The sequence below is a fragment of the Bos indicus x Bos taurus genome, chromosome 14, assembly GCF_003369695.1.
Source record: "Bos indicus x Bos taurus breed Angus x Brahman F1 hybrid chromosome 14, Bos_hybrid_MaternalHap_v2.0, whole genome shotgun sequence".
Taxonomy (NCBI): Eukaryota; Metazoa; Chordata; class Mammalia; order Artiodactyla; family Bovidae; genus Bos; species Bos indicus x Bos taurus.
The window spans coordinates 17,189,767-17,201,871 of NC_040089.1; the positions used below are offsets into that span (position 1 = coordinate 17,189,767).

Consider the following 12,105-nt stretch of genomic DNA (forward strand, 5'->3'; position numbering starts at 1 on the left):
CTGCCAGCCTTTGACACCCTCTACATGTCTCCCTCCCCTCGGCACCACTGCCCAGGTGGCCCCTCCCTCAGGGTCCAGGTGAAAGCCTCCCTGAACCCACAGGCAGAACGAGGGACTTCATTTCTGTGGGTAGGAAGCTGACCGTCTTGGTGTCAGTCGGCGATCACACAACAGACTTCTGCATGTAGTTACCTACTGGTTTTGTTTTACTAACACTTTTACTCAGTGCCAGGCATTGTTCTATACATGTTTCATAAATTCCGTAGTCATCATTGCTACCCTACCTGGTGGTCCATTTTACAGATGAGGAAACTGAGGCACAGAGAAGTTAAATAACTTGGTCAAGATCACAAGGCTAGCAAAGGTACAAGTTGGGATTCTAACCAAGCCAATCTGGCACCAGAGTGTGTGGTCTTAAGCACTCTGCGGTGCTGCCTCACCAGTACCCTCTGTGGGAGCCCAGAGAGGGGACACAGGCCTCAGGGGGATGCTGCAGCACCTGCTGGGTCTGGAGTGATATGCCTGGCCAGGCCTCTAGAGGCGAGGCTACGACCTTTAACCCTAAGGTCCTGCCTGGTCCACAGCACCATCAGCTCCATCTAAAGGAGTATCTAGGAGTCTGAGGCCAGACAAGGATGAAGGGAGGGTATGGAGGACAGGGTCCCCAGAGCAGGGAGTGGAGCCTCAGTGGAAAGAACGGGAGGGCAGGCCAGGCCCCACTCCCTGCATCCCTGCCTGTGGGACAGTAGGGTGACCCCTGGCTATGCCTTCTCTGGGGGTGGGACAGCTCTTCAGGCAACAGAGAAGCTGTTCTGTGATAGGCCCCGGAGAGAGGACCGAAGAGAAACATGATGTTATCCGGCCCAGAACAGGCCAGAGGCTGGAGAAGACTGGGGACTGATGCTCAGCATGGCCAGAGTAACAGGTGTGCGCCTGCCTGCTGCCCCCTTAGAACTCGGCTCTGGGCTAACCACCGGGGGTCCTAACGGGCTCACTTGGGATTCCAGGCCTTCCCCACCCCGACCATGGCTTCTGTGATCAGAGGCGAACTGCTCCTCCAGCTGTGTGTGGGTTCCAATTCCCCCTGCTTCATATGGATTTAACTGGTCTTGATTTTTTTTTAAAGTATAAACTGAATCTTTCTCTTGAAGAATCTCAGAAACTAGGCTGAAAGAGGAGTTCCAGTTCCAACTTCTTCCCCATTTTGAGCAAGTAAAGCCCATCCGTTAGACGCACTCCCACTCAAATTCAGTGGGTTCCAACTTGCTCTTCTCCCCCTTGGCTGTCCGGACTCTCTCCACATAGTGGGTGAATTTGGGGGGTGATGCTTGCTGAGCTGAGGGGAGGACACGGTCTAGTCACAATGGCCTTCAGTCCCTTCTAGAGACACTTGTTACCAAGGCATTTCTGTGCATGCCTGTCAGACCCTTGGGGCATCAGCTACTCCCTGCAAGACTGAGAGTAGAGTAACTCAAGTTGAAAGTTTACATGGACCGCTCCTAGGGGAGAATCATCAGCAATGAAAAAAGAGCCTCTGAAAAACTAACAGGAGTCATTTGAGAAGTTATGATACTATTAAGACAATCTGTAACCTCATTTTTCTCGAATGCATGACAAGGAGAAAGCTCTGCTTTCAGGTAATTATGGAGGTAGAGTTTAGGGTGGTGGGGGCAGAGAGAAATAGCATCTTTTGACCATAGTTTGTGAGCAAGGTCTTCGGTTGGGTCTCTTCCACATTTTTTCTCAATTACCCTCCTGCAGAGCCCTGTGAGGTATATTAATTCCCCATTTTACAGATCAGGAAACTCAGAGGAAACGTAGTTCTGAACCGGTTGGTCTCATCTTCTGCATATAATTTTGGAAAAATAGCCTTTTCCCAGCTAGTGCAGTGACACCTCTCTAATTCAGATCCCCTGGCAATTTGAAACAGAAGCAAAACTGCCCATGGAGTGATTTTCTACTTCAAAAGAGCCCTGCTTCATTGAGTTTCATTGGTATTGATCTAAAGCTCACAGAGTAAGTGCCCTAGAAGTGTTACAGGTCAGGTGTGCTTGGCCATATGGTCAGACCTGCAAGCACAGACCACCACCACCCTGGCCTCTGCACCTGTCAGCTGGGCTGAGCTGACTCTGCAACTGAAGGATAATAAAGCTCACCTGCAGGCAATAGGCACCCTCAGATGACGACTTTTTCAATCACTTGGGTTGTCCCTAAAGTGGTCCAGATTAATGAGGTTTTGCTGTGCTTTGTCCCCCTGATGTAAAACCACGATGTGCAGAAGCAGTCAGGGGCCTCGGAAATCATTTTTTCTGAAATGCCAAAAGGTGGCACGTGGGCTATGTCCTCCTTACTGCTCCCCAGCAGACATCACTAATCCATTGCAGCACCCTCTTTCCTGGGTATGCCTCAGAGTCCTTCTCCATGCAGTGCCCTTGGCAGCCATGACCAATTGATCAGAATTGGCAGGAGATGAGATCTACTTGTCACCCCTGACCTAGCCCAGTCACCTCATCTGAAAAGAGGTGGAACAGAAGCTAAGAGAGGCCAGTGGCTGATGGCACCAGGAATTGGGACCTCCTCTCTCTGATGGTTTGTCTTTGAAGCTGCCTCCTGCCTCATCCCTGTTCCCTTCCCACTAAAGGTAGAACTGAAGCTGGGCTCACTTGGTGGATGTTAGGGGGTGCACAGGGAGAAGGAGACGGACATGAGTGACAGTTTTTAGGACCTTGCAGGTACAGGGGCTGTGCTTATGCCGTAAACAATTTTGGTTTAAACTACCAAAGCAGAGAGATCACTTTGCTGACAAAGGTCCATATAATCAAAGTCAAAGCTATGGTTGTTTCCAGTAGTCATGTACAGGTATGAGAGTTGGACCATAAAGAAGGTGGAGTGTTGAAGAATTGATGCTTTTGAACTGTGGTGCTGGAGAAGACTCTTGACAGTTCCTTGAACAGCAAGGAGATCAAACCAGTCAATCCTAAAGGAAATCGACCCTGAATATTTACTGAAAGGACTGATGCTGAAGCTCCAATACTTTGTCCACCTGAGACGAAGAGCTGACTCATTGGAAAAGACCCTGAGGCTGGGAAAGACTGAGGGCAAGCGGAGAAGGGGGCCACAAAGGATAAGATGGATGGCATCACTGACTCAGTGGACATGGAACAAACTCTGGGAGATAGTGAAGGACAGGGAAGCCTGGCATGTTGCAGTCCGTGGGGTCACAAAGAGTCAGACACGACTTAGCCACTGAACAACAACCATCTTATTATCCAGCTAGGATCACAGGGTGATGAAGCAGGAGAGAAAAAAGGTAGGTCCCCAGGCAAACCCATTCCAGAGTTCCATGTCCACCACCAATGTAAGAAAGGTGACCCCAACAAATTTTCAGGCAAGTGCCATTTTTATTTGCAATATGCTACAAATCCTGGGATGGTGGATGATGCCTTCTGCATAGTGAAGCATCGCTTGGACAATCTATCTTCCAGTTGAGGAGATAGCCAAGGCTCCCTGGAGAACGGCTGGGAAATCAACGCTCATTGACAGTGAGGCTCCAGAGGACACTACCCAAGCGCAAGTCTCAAATGATTTCCCATTGGTACCAGCAGACTCTCTCTTGTACCTGAGCTTTTCACTTCCGCAAGGGAAGGTGGCTCACGTTGGTTTCTCATTTACTGGGAAAAGGAGAGGTCCTGAGAAGTCCAACCACTCTCCATGAGGCACCCTAGCAGGTAATAAAGAGCTTAGTGGCCTCTGCCTTTGGACTGGTGCCAGGACCACCGCAGAGAGAGCAGGGAAGATGGAGCTGCCCTTGACCGCCTTCTTGCTGCATTTCTGCTGTGGAGTGAGCCTGGGGGGAGTGATGCTTCTCGCATCCCCTCCCTGCAACTAAGCCAGGGCTTCTGACTCCTGGCCCAGTGCTCTGTCCTCTCGCCTCTGCTGCTATTTCCTGTCCCAACACTGAACCTTAATCGGGATCACATCCTACTTCCAGAACAAGAATAAGAGCTAATACTTATTGGGCATTAACAGTATACTGGCAGGGGACCAAGCAGCTTTCCATGAATCAGTTTATTGACTCCTCCCAGCAGCCCTCTTACATAGTAGGTACTGCATGGTGCCCATTTTGCAGATGGGAAGACTGATGCACAGACAGATTGGCAACTTCTGTCTATGAGGCCCCATGGCTAGTGGAAGAAACAGGATTTGAACCTGAGCTGTCTGATCTTAACCACAGACACAGCCTCCGGAACTCTCTATCACTTTCCCTATAATCATTCAACAGTCACTTCCTGAGCACATCTCAGGTCCTTTGAATCAAGAACACAGTCTCTGTCCTCAAAGCCCAACTTGTGCCTCAAGACTTGCAAGGAAGCACCAAGTTACAGCTTAAGCTGCTGTTTAGCCCCCTCCCCTTCCTCTCCCACCCCCCCGCTACACAGCACTCAGAACACAGCTAACACACAGCTTCTGCACATGGACTGTCAAACTTGATTCTCATCCAGGCTGTCAGTTTCTTGAAAAAGAACCACATCTCTGGCCTCCCACAGTGCCCTGCCCTCGGTGCACATTTACTGCGGCAGCTGACCCAGGCCCGGGGGAAGAGGACCCGGTGACAAACGACAAAGGAGGCCCCTGTGCTCCTTACTCAGACCTTCAGACCCTCTTCTTTGCGATGGGTGTCTTTCCTGAGCAATTTCTCCACCCGTGGCGTCTAGGGTGCGATTCTTTTCATGCTCGTCAGGCCAGGTTTTGGTCACTGGACAATGCGATGCTGGAGGACCGCAGTTCCCTTGGGGAAGCCATGCTCACTGTCCTCTCACAGCCTGGGGACTCGGGGAACCCAGCACAGCAATCCCACCATGCCTTTCCTTCTGGTCTGTGTGGTCTGGACCCTGGGCAAGTCTCTCGATGGCATGGTGCGCTGGCAACTCTTTTCTTTGGTGGTCTTGTGACAGGAGCGAGCTCTCTAGAGCCTCTGATCAGAGTTCCGATCATGCCTGGAGAGTTGCCCACCCTTCACACAGATCAGGTGTTTGGGGCCACACGTGTGACGTGTGGCGAGCTCAGGTACACCTGGCCCATGGACAATCTCATCCAGCAACTTCCAGGCTGTTTTAAAGCAGGACGTGTGTGTGTGCTAAATCACTTCAGTCGTGTCTGACTCTTTTTGACCCCATGGACTGCAGCCTGGCAGGCTCCTCTGTCCATAGGCTTCTCCAGGCAAGAATAGTGGAGTGGGTTGCTGTACCCTCCTCCAGGGAATCTTCCCAACCCAGGGATCAAACCAGTGTCTCCTACATCTCCTAAATTGGCTGGCGGGGTCTTTACCCCTAGCGCCACCTGGAAAGCCCTTAAAGCAGGAGTCTGCCCCATAAAACAGACAGTGCTGAGGGAATGCACGTGTGAGCTTACAAAGTCCCGTCGTTCATTCTCCCTAAACCTTCCCCTCATCCTCCTGCCCCTCCAGGATTCTTGATCATCACGGAACAATTTGTAAAACACTGCCCTGTCAGAACCCCTCCCCACTTCAACATTTCCCATCCTTGCTTCTCCAACCTGTGCTTGGATTCTGCCAATGACAGGGAACTCACTACTTCTAACAGATGTCGATTTTTACCATTGCTGACCTCATTAGGAATTTCTCCTTAGGCTGAGTCACTAGCTGCCCACCTGCCTCTTGCCAGTGACAGCTGTTCAAAGGAGCAAAGGTGGCTTTCTCGCCTCCGTTTACTCATGTCTCCTCGGGGCTATGGTTTACAAACTGGTGTGAACCGCAGAGTTCCCTCTGTGTTCTAAGAATGCGTCCCTAACCCTGGTTACAAGGTTCGTGAGAATGATCCCCAGCCCATGCCCCCCGGAGGGTGAGCCTGAGATGCTGGCATCTGAGCAGACAGAGGTCAGCACAGCCACCTGCGGGCTCCAGTTTGCGTCTGGGGAGGGGTGGGCAGGGACCCAGCCAATTAAGGGACCCACCGTTGGGTTCTCTGCACCACGCTGTTTCCAGGTGCATCTCGACAAAAACAACTTCAGAGGTGCAAAAGTTCAGCTGCCCCCTGGACGGGCTTCGGACCCCGCTTCCCCTGCCCGCCTCCCTTCCATCCCCCTTCCCTTCCTGAAATCCAGTGGAGGCCCCGACCTTCGCCAAACACACGGTCACTCACCAGTTCCCGTGTTGCTTACATCCTGGGAATCTTTTTACTTCGACTCCAGAGCAGTCAGGGCGTCAAGACCTACAGAGAAGAAATAATCAATATTAAAAGCAGGACAAGGTGAATGGGGGTATCAACTCCCATTTCTAGAAGGTCTGAGGCCCTGGGATCCTGGGATGGAGATGGGGAGGAGAAAGGAAATGGTCAAGGCCCAGCCACTCGTTAAACTGACCTCAAGAATCTTGGGGCTTTGTGGTGATGCTGAGAAAAAGAAAAAAAAAAAAAGACCCTCACACTCTTGGGTGAGTCAGCAGCTTTCTGAGAAGCAGGCCTTTTAGGAGAGTGAAACTAAAAGCAAGATGTGCTGGGTGGGGCTGGGGACGCGTCTCCTGAACCCCCACTCCAAGTTGCCTTCAGTCCCTGGTGTCGGTTCCTTGGCAGCAACAGAGGTTCACAGTTGGTGAGGGTGGAGAAGGAAAGCTTTGCCGACAGGCCTCAAGTCCAAAAGATACGGCAGTCCTGGAAACAAAAGCCCTCCATGTGGATTTCCGCCCTGGGAGACTCCTGCTGGGCTGAGCCCTGTGTGCTCTGAAAATTCCTCAGGAGAGCGAAGAAGCGTTCATTCCCAGCGTGGCAAGTCGAGGCCTGAGCTCTAGAGGTTTCTGCAGCCGGCCGAGGCCCACCTGCAGCGCACACGTGCGCGTGGCGAGCCTGCCTATGAGCCGCGGCTGGGACCACGCTTCTCCTCACTCCCCATGCCCTGCCCGCCTTTACAGCCAAGCTTGTTTTTTCTTGTTGCCCTTGGAATTCTGAGGGGAGCAGAGGTTTCTCTATTCACCTCTCCCTGTTCTCAAAGGGGCACCCCTTGGGGAAAAAAAATCTTTATGGCCATACCACTAAGTGCTATCGCTATGGCAGGTACTTCAAACGTGGATCCATATGTCAGAGGTGAAACTGCATCACCTGGGAGCTTGTTGGACCCTAAGCATCAGAGCCTGCTTTTTAACAAGCTCCTCAGGTGATTCCCAGGCACATTAAAGTCTGCAAAGCATGCATTTCTAATCCCCTTCATCAGGGAAGGAAGGAAGGAAGTCAGGAAGTCGTAGCCCATTCCCCAGGGGAAGAGACAGGTTCAAGTAACCACAACTTGGCTATCAGGATTTTAATGATGCTGAGTGGTAAAGCTCATCCAAACCTGAGTTCACGTGATTCCGGAATCAAGTGTTCCTTTCCTCTGTGCTATTCGGGGAAGCAAAATGAGAGGGTGATGGGACAGGCAGGCCTGGCTTGGTGGGAGGGGCCGGGGCAGAGCAGTGGGCCAGGGATCGGCAGATGACTTCAGGCCTGGAGAAGGAGGCTGACGGGTGAGCGCTCAGTGAGGGAGGCATTGGGTGGGGAGGGAGGCCGGGGTCCCCTCCTCCTCACTGTCATCAGAGGCCAGCAACATTTCCCAAAGGTCATCCCAATTTCTGCATTGAATCCCAGTGATTAATTTACTCTGATCCCAGTGTAGCTGGATTTGCCCTCTGCCCTTAGAACTGAGCATCCGGCAGGAGAAGGCACCCCAGGAGGCAAGCTGACCTGAGTAGCCCGGCAGGAAGGACAATACTCTGTAAAGCCCCTTACAGTTTAGAAAGAACTTTCCATCCACTAGGAGCTCATCTGCTCTTTCAAAGGACTCGGGGATGTCACTGGTGCTATTCTGCAGTTGAGGAAACTGAGGCACAGAGAGGTTAAGTGATTTTCCTGAGGTCACACAGCTTTTGGGCAGGATGGGGTTGAGGTCCTCTGAATCCAAGTCCAGAGGTGCGAGCTCAGCTGCTTCTGATGGGGAAAGCGATCACATCATGGGTTTATGGTACCCTAGGGCTTCCCTGATAGCTCAGTTGGTAAAGAATTCGCCTGCAATGCAGGAGACCTCGGTTCAATTCCTGGGTTGGGAAGATCTTCTGGAGAAAAGATAGGCTACCCACTCCACTATTCTTGGGCTTCCCTTGTGGCTCAGCTGGTAAAGAATCCACCTGCAGTGCGGGAGACCTGGGTTCGATCCCTGAGTTGGGAAGATCCCCTAGAGAAGGAAAAGGCTACCCACTGCAATATTCTGGCCTGGAGAATTCCATGGACTATATAGTCCATGGGGTCGCAAAGAGTCAGACACGACAGAATGACTTTCACTTTCATTAGTGCCTAGGGGGCTTCCCTGGTGGCTCAGATAAAGAATTTGGCTGCAATGTAGGAGACCCGGGTTTGATCCCTGGGTTGGGGAGATTCCCTGGAGATGGGAATGGCAACCACTCCAGTATTCTTGCCTGGAGAATTCTGTGGACAGAGGAGCCTGGCGGGCTACAGTCCATGGGGTCACAAAGAGTCGGACGTGACTAACACTTTCACTTGGGTTAGTGTGCCCCAACTCCATCTTGCCTTACTCTCTGCTCACAGAATGGGTTTACTGAACAGACTTGTGGACCAAGAAGAAAACAGTCCACAACCCTCAGAGGGTGTGTGACTGGTAGGTTCCTTGATGTAAACTGGCCAGCAGGCATCCTTCCGTTATGTAACGTTTGTTCTGCTGAACGTGCTTCCACAAGGAGGTTCAGTGCACACAAGGCATACAGGCGACTGACGTCAACAAAACCTGGACGTCGCGCTGGTTCATAGGCAAATGTTCCTGGCACGTTAATACTTTGCACCACCAAGTGAGGGTGGCTGGATGCAAGGCACACACCGATGAGCAGAGCAAGCCACAGGGGTCCGCCCTCCCAGCTCCTCCTTGGGGCTCCGGTGGCCACATGCTCTGTCTGAGGTGCTCGTGTGGCTCGGTTTGCCCTGGTCTTTGTGCAAAGGCTGGGGGCTCAAGAGACCACCCATCCTTGCCACACTCCAGCAGGGCCTGAAAGTGCTCTGCCCCAGGAACTTGGGATGAAGACATCTGCCCACTTCTGCCTCTATACCTAAGCAGCCTCAACCCTTCGCTAGCCCCTTCCATCAAGTCCCCCACCCCGGCCCTGTCTTTTAAAACAATATTGATTGGCCTATAGTCACTCAGGCCCTATAGTTATTGTATTTATTCTAATTCAGAACTTACGCCCTTTGAACTCAACTGGTATCGTCACTTGGACTGTGCTTCATTACAGAGTCATATGAACTGTGAATACTCTGCTTCAGCCCAATTATCCCCCAAATGCTGTGATTTTTGAATTTATCAGAATGCAGGGTTTTATAGGCACACATATAACATTTTAGACCAGAAATGCCTGCATAATAGAAGTTATATTTTAGGTGCTAATATCTGTGTATAACAAACATGTAGTATGTATTTTGTAGTTCAGTTGCTCAGTCGTGAATGACTCTTTGCGACCCCTTGAACTGCAATAGTTTTTAAATATTACCATGTTAAGACCCTGATACTAGGAAAGACTGAAGGCAAAAGGAAAAGGGGGCAGCAGAGAATGAGATAGAGAAGGCAATGGCACCCCACTCCAGTACTCTTGCTGGCAAATCCCATGGACGGAGGAGCCTGGTAGGCTGCAGTCCATGGGGTCGCTAGGAGTCGGACACGACTGAGCCACTTCACTTTCACTTTTCACTTTCATGCATTGGAGAAGGAAATGGCAACCCACTCCAGTGTTCTTGCCTGGAGAGTCCCAGAGATGGCGGAGCCTGGTGGGCTGCTGTCTATGGGGTTGCACAGAGTTGGACATGACTGAAGCGACTTAGCAGCAGCAGCAGCAGCAGCAGAGGATGAAATGGTTAGACGGCATCACCAGCTCAATGGACATGAGTCTGAGCAAATTCCGGGAGATAGTGGAGGACAGGGTAGCCTGGCGCATTGCACTCCATGGGGTCACAAAGAGTTGGACACGACTTAGCGACTGAACAACAACAACAAACCATTATTAAACATTGAATATATTAAATATCTGATGAGCAATCATTTATTGAGGTATCCACACACTGAGTAATCACATATCCTGATTCTATGCTAGGTAGTAGACAGACATAAATAAGATCCAATCCTTACCCTCAGGAAAGCCACAGTATAAAAAAGGAGAAAGATATATAATAGACTGAAGGTGAGGAAGACCAATGTATATAGAGGTGGTATAGGTGGGAGCAGCTAACGGATGCCCTCATTTGTCTCAGGATAAAGACCACACTTCTCACCCCAGGGCCTCTGACCCTGCGAGGTCTGGCCAATGCTCATCACTCTGCCTTCCCCTTGCCCCACTGTGTTACGGGCTCCCGATGCCCAAGCTTTTTGAACCCACTGGATTCCATGCAGCCATGTGGCTACCTTATCTTACACCCTGTCTAGTCAATGCTCTGTCCTCCCACTTCCCCAAATTAACTCTGAATTACCCTGCAGGACCGAGGAAGGTAATGCATACAAAGCATTCAGAATCATGTAAGTGCTAGATATAGTATGCATGTACACAGAACAGTCTGTTAGCTACTATTATTATTGGTGATACTTATTATTATCCCCAACTGACTAGGTGCTTCTTCCTGGGCACAGAGGTGTGGAGTGGGGCTTGGCTGGAGCTGCAAACAGCGAATTCTTCTTGGAGCTGGGGAGTCTCAATGAATCAGTTCCATTTTCCCATTTAGCCTTTTGTTTTTTTTTCCCACTTTTTTTGGACATGCATGTAGGATCTTAGTACCCTGGCCAGGGATCAAACCCGTGCCCCCCTGCAGTGGAGGCACAGGACCATGAATGAAGTCCCTCCCCTTGAACTCAGCACTTGGGCATCACCCACTAGACACCTGATCCTTCCTAACCAGTGTGGGGGCGAGGGCACTGGTCTCGGAAATGACACATCTGAGTCTGGTCTTGGTTCTCTCACACACTTGTGTTGTGATCTGATGCCGAGTCCTGCCCTCCCTGGGACCTTACTTTCCTCACCAGCCAAGTAGAGCTCTGAACAGAACCTGCCTCCTTGCTGCACGGGGGATTCAGTGCCGTGGTGCCCACAGCAGTTCCTGAACGTGGAAATGACGCTCGTGTTGTGAGCAGCAGCATAAATGAAGGAAAAGGCTTTTCACTGTCCTTCAAGCTCTCCCTGTGTACACATTTCCAGTCTTTCTGGCTCAGCACACCTCTCCCCAGGAAATGATCACAAGGCACAAAATCCCAACGAGGAAAAATCTGCCCATAGGATTTTCCCTACAGGTCCCTCCTATCCCCTCCTGGCCTAGTTTAAACCCACTGGATGGCTGGACAACTGCAGGGGAAAAAGAGGAACAGTGCTTTAACCATTCAGAGAAGAAGAAAAACACCCAGGGTTACTCCCTCTCTCGCAGTTTATTCCAGTCCATTTTTTCACTCGGCAAACATTTAGCAGATGAGTAAGAAATTCCGGGTCTAGTAAACAGGTCATGATGTCCTGGGGGGATGGCCTCATATTGAGGAGAGGATGAAGAACCCATGGAGGACAGTACTGGGGATCAGCAGGTTTGGGTTGGGGCTACTGTGCTCACACAAGACAGGAAGGTCAAGTTCAAAGAAGGTGGCAAGTTACAGGCCACTTCTGTGCAGCCATGATTCTGCAGGCCGGCAGTGTGGTCTTAAGTTGCCTGTCTTTGCACCAGGAAATGTTCCACTTTAGAAACCAACAACACCTTTAATTCATAAGAGAGATCAGTGAAGGACGAGCACAAAAGTCACCACTTCCTGAGTGCTTGCTCTGAGCGGCGCACTGAGTGGGTCTTCCATGGCTTCTCTGTCTTCATCACAGCAACTCTGAGGAGCAAGTACTCAATACCCACTTTGCAGACAACAAGTCTGAATCTTAGGGTGATCACACGTATCACCCTGAGAGAAAACATCCAGTGACAGGCTTGAACTCAGGCCTGATTGAACGGTCTTTCTATTCCCCACCACTCCCTAGGTTGCCCCTTAGACTTTGACTCCATGGCTGGAGCTGCTGGCAAACTGGGCCATCTCTTCCACCAAAAC

The 12,105-nt window shown here is 50.9% G+C and overlaps 1 protein-coding gene across 1 annotated transcript in view; it reads right to left on the bottom strand.

Annotated features, from left to right (window-relative positions):
- ZHX2 (zinc fingers and homeoboxes 2) overlaps positions 1-12,105 on the bottom strand; it is a 179,944-nt gene that overhangs the window by 90,459 nt on the left and 77,380 nt on the right. The window contains exon 2 of the mRNA XM_027560933.1: positions 6,162-6,230. The gene's annotated coding sequence lies outside the window, so the exon portion shown is untranslated. The remainder of the gene's footprint in view (positions 1-6,161; positions 6,231-12,105) is intronic.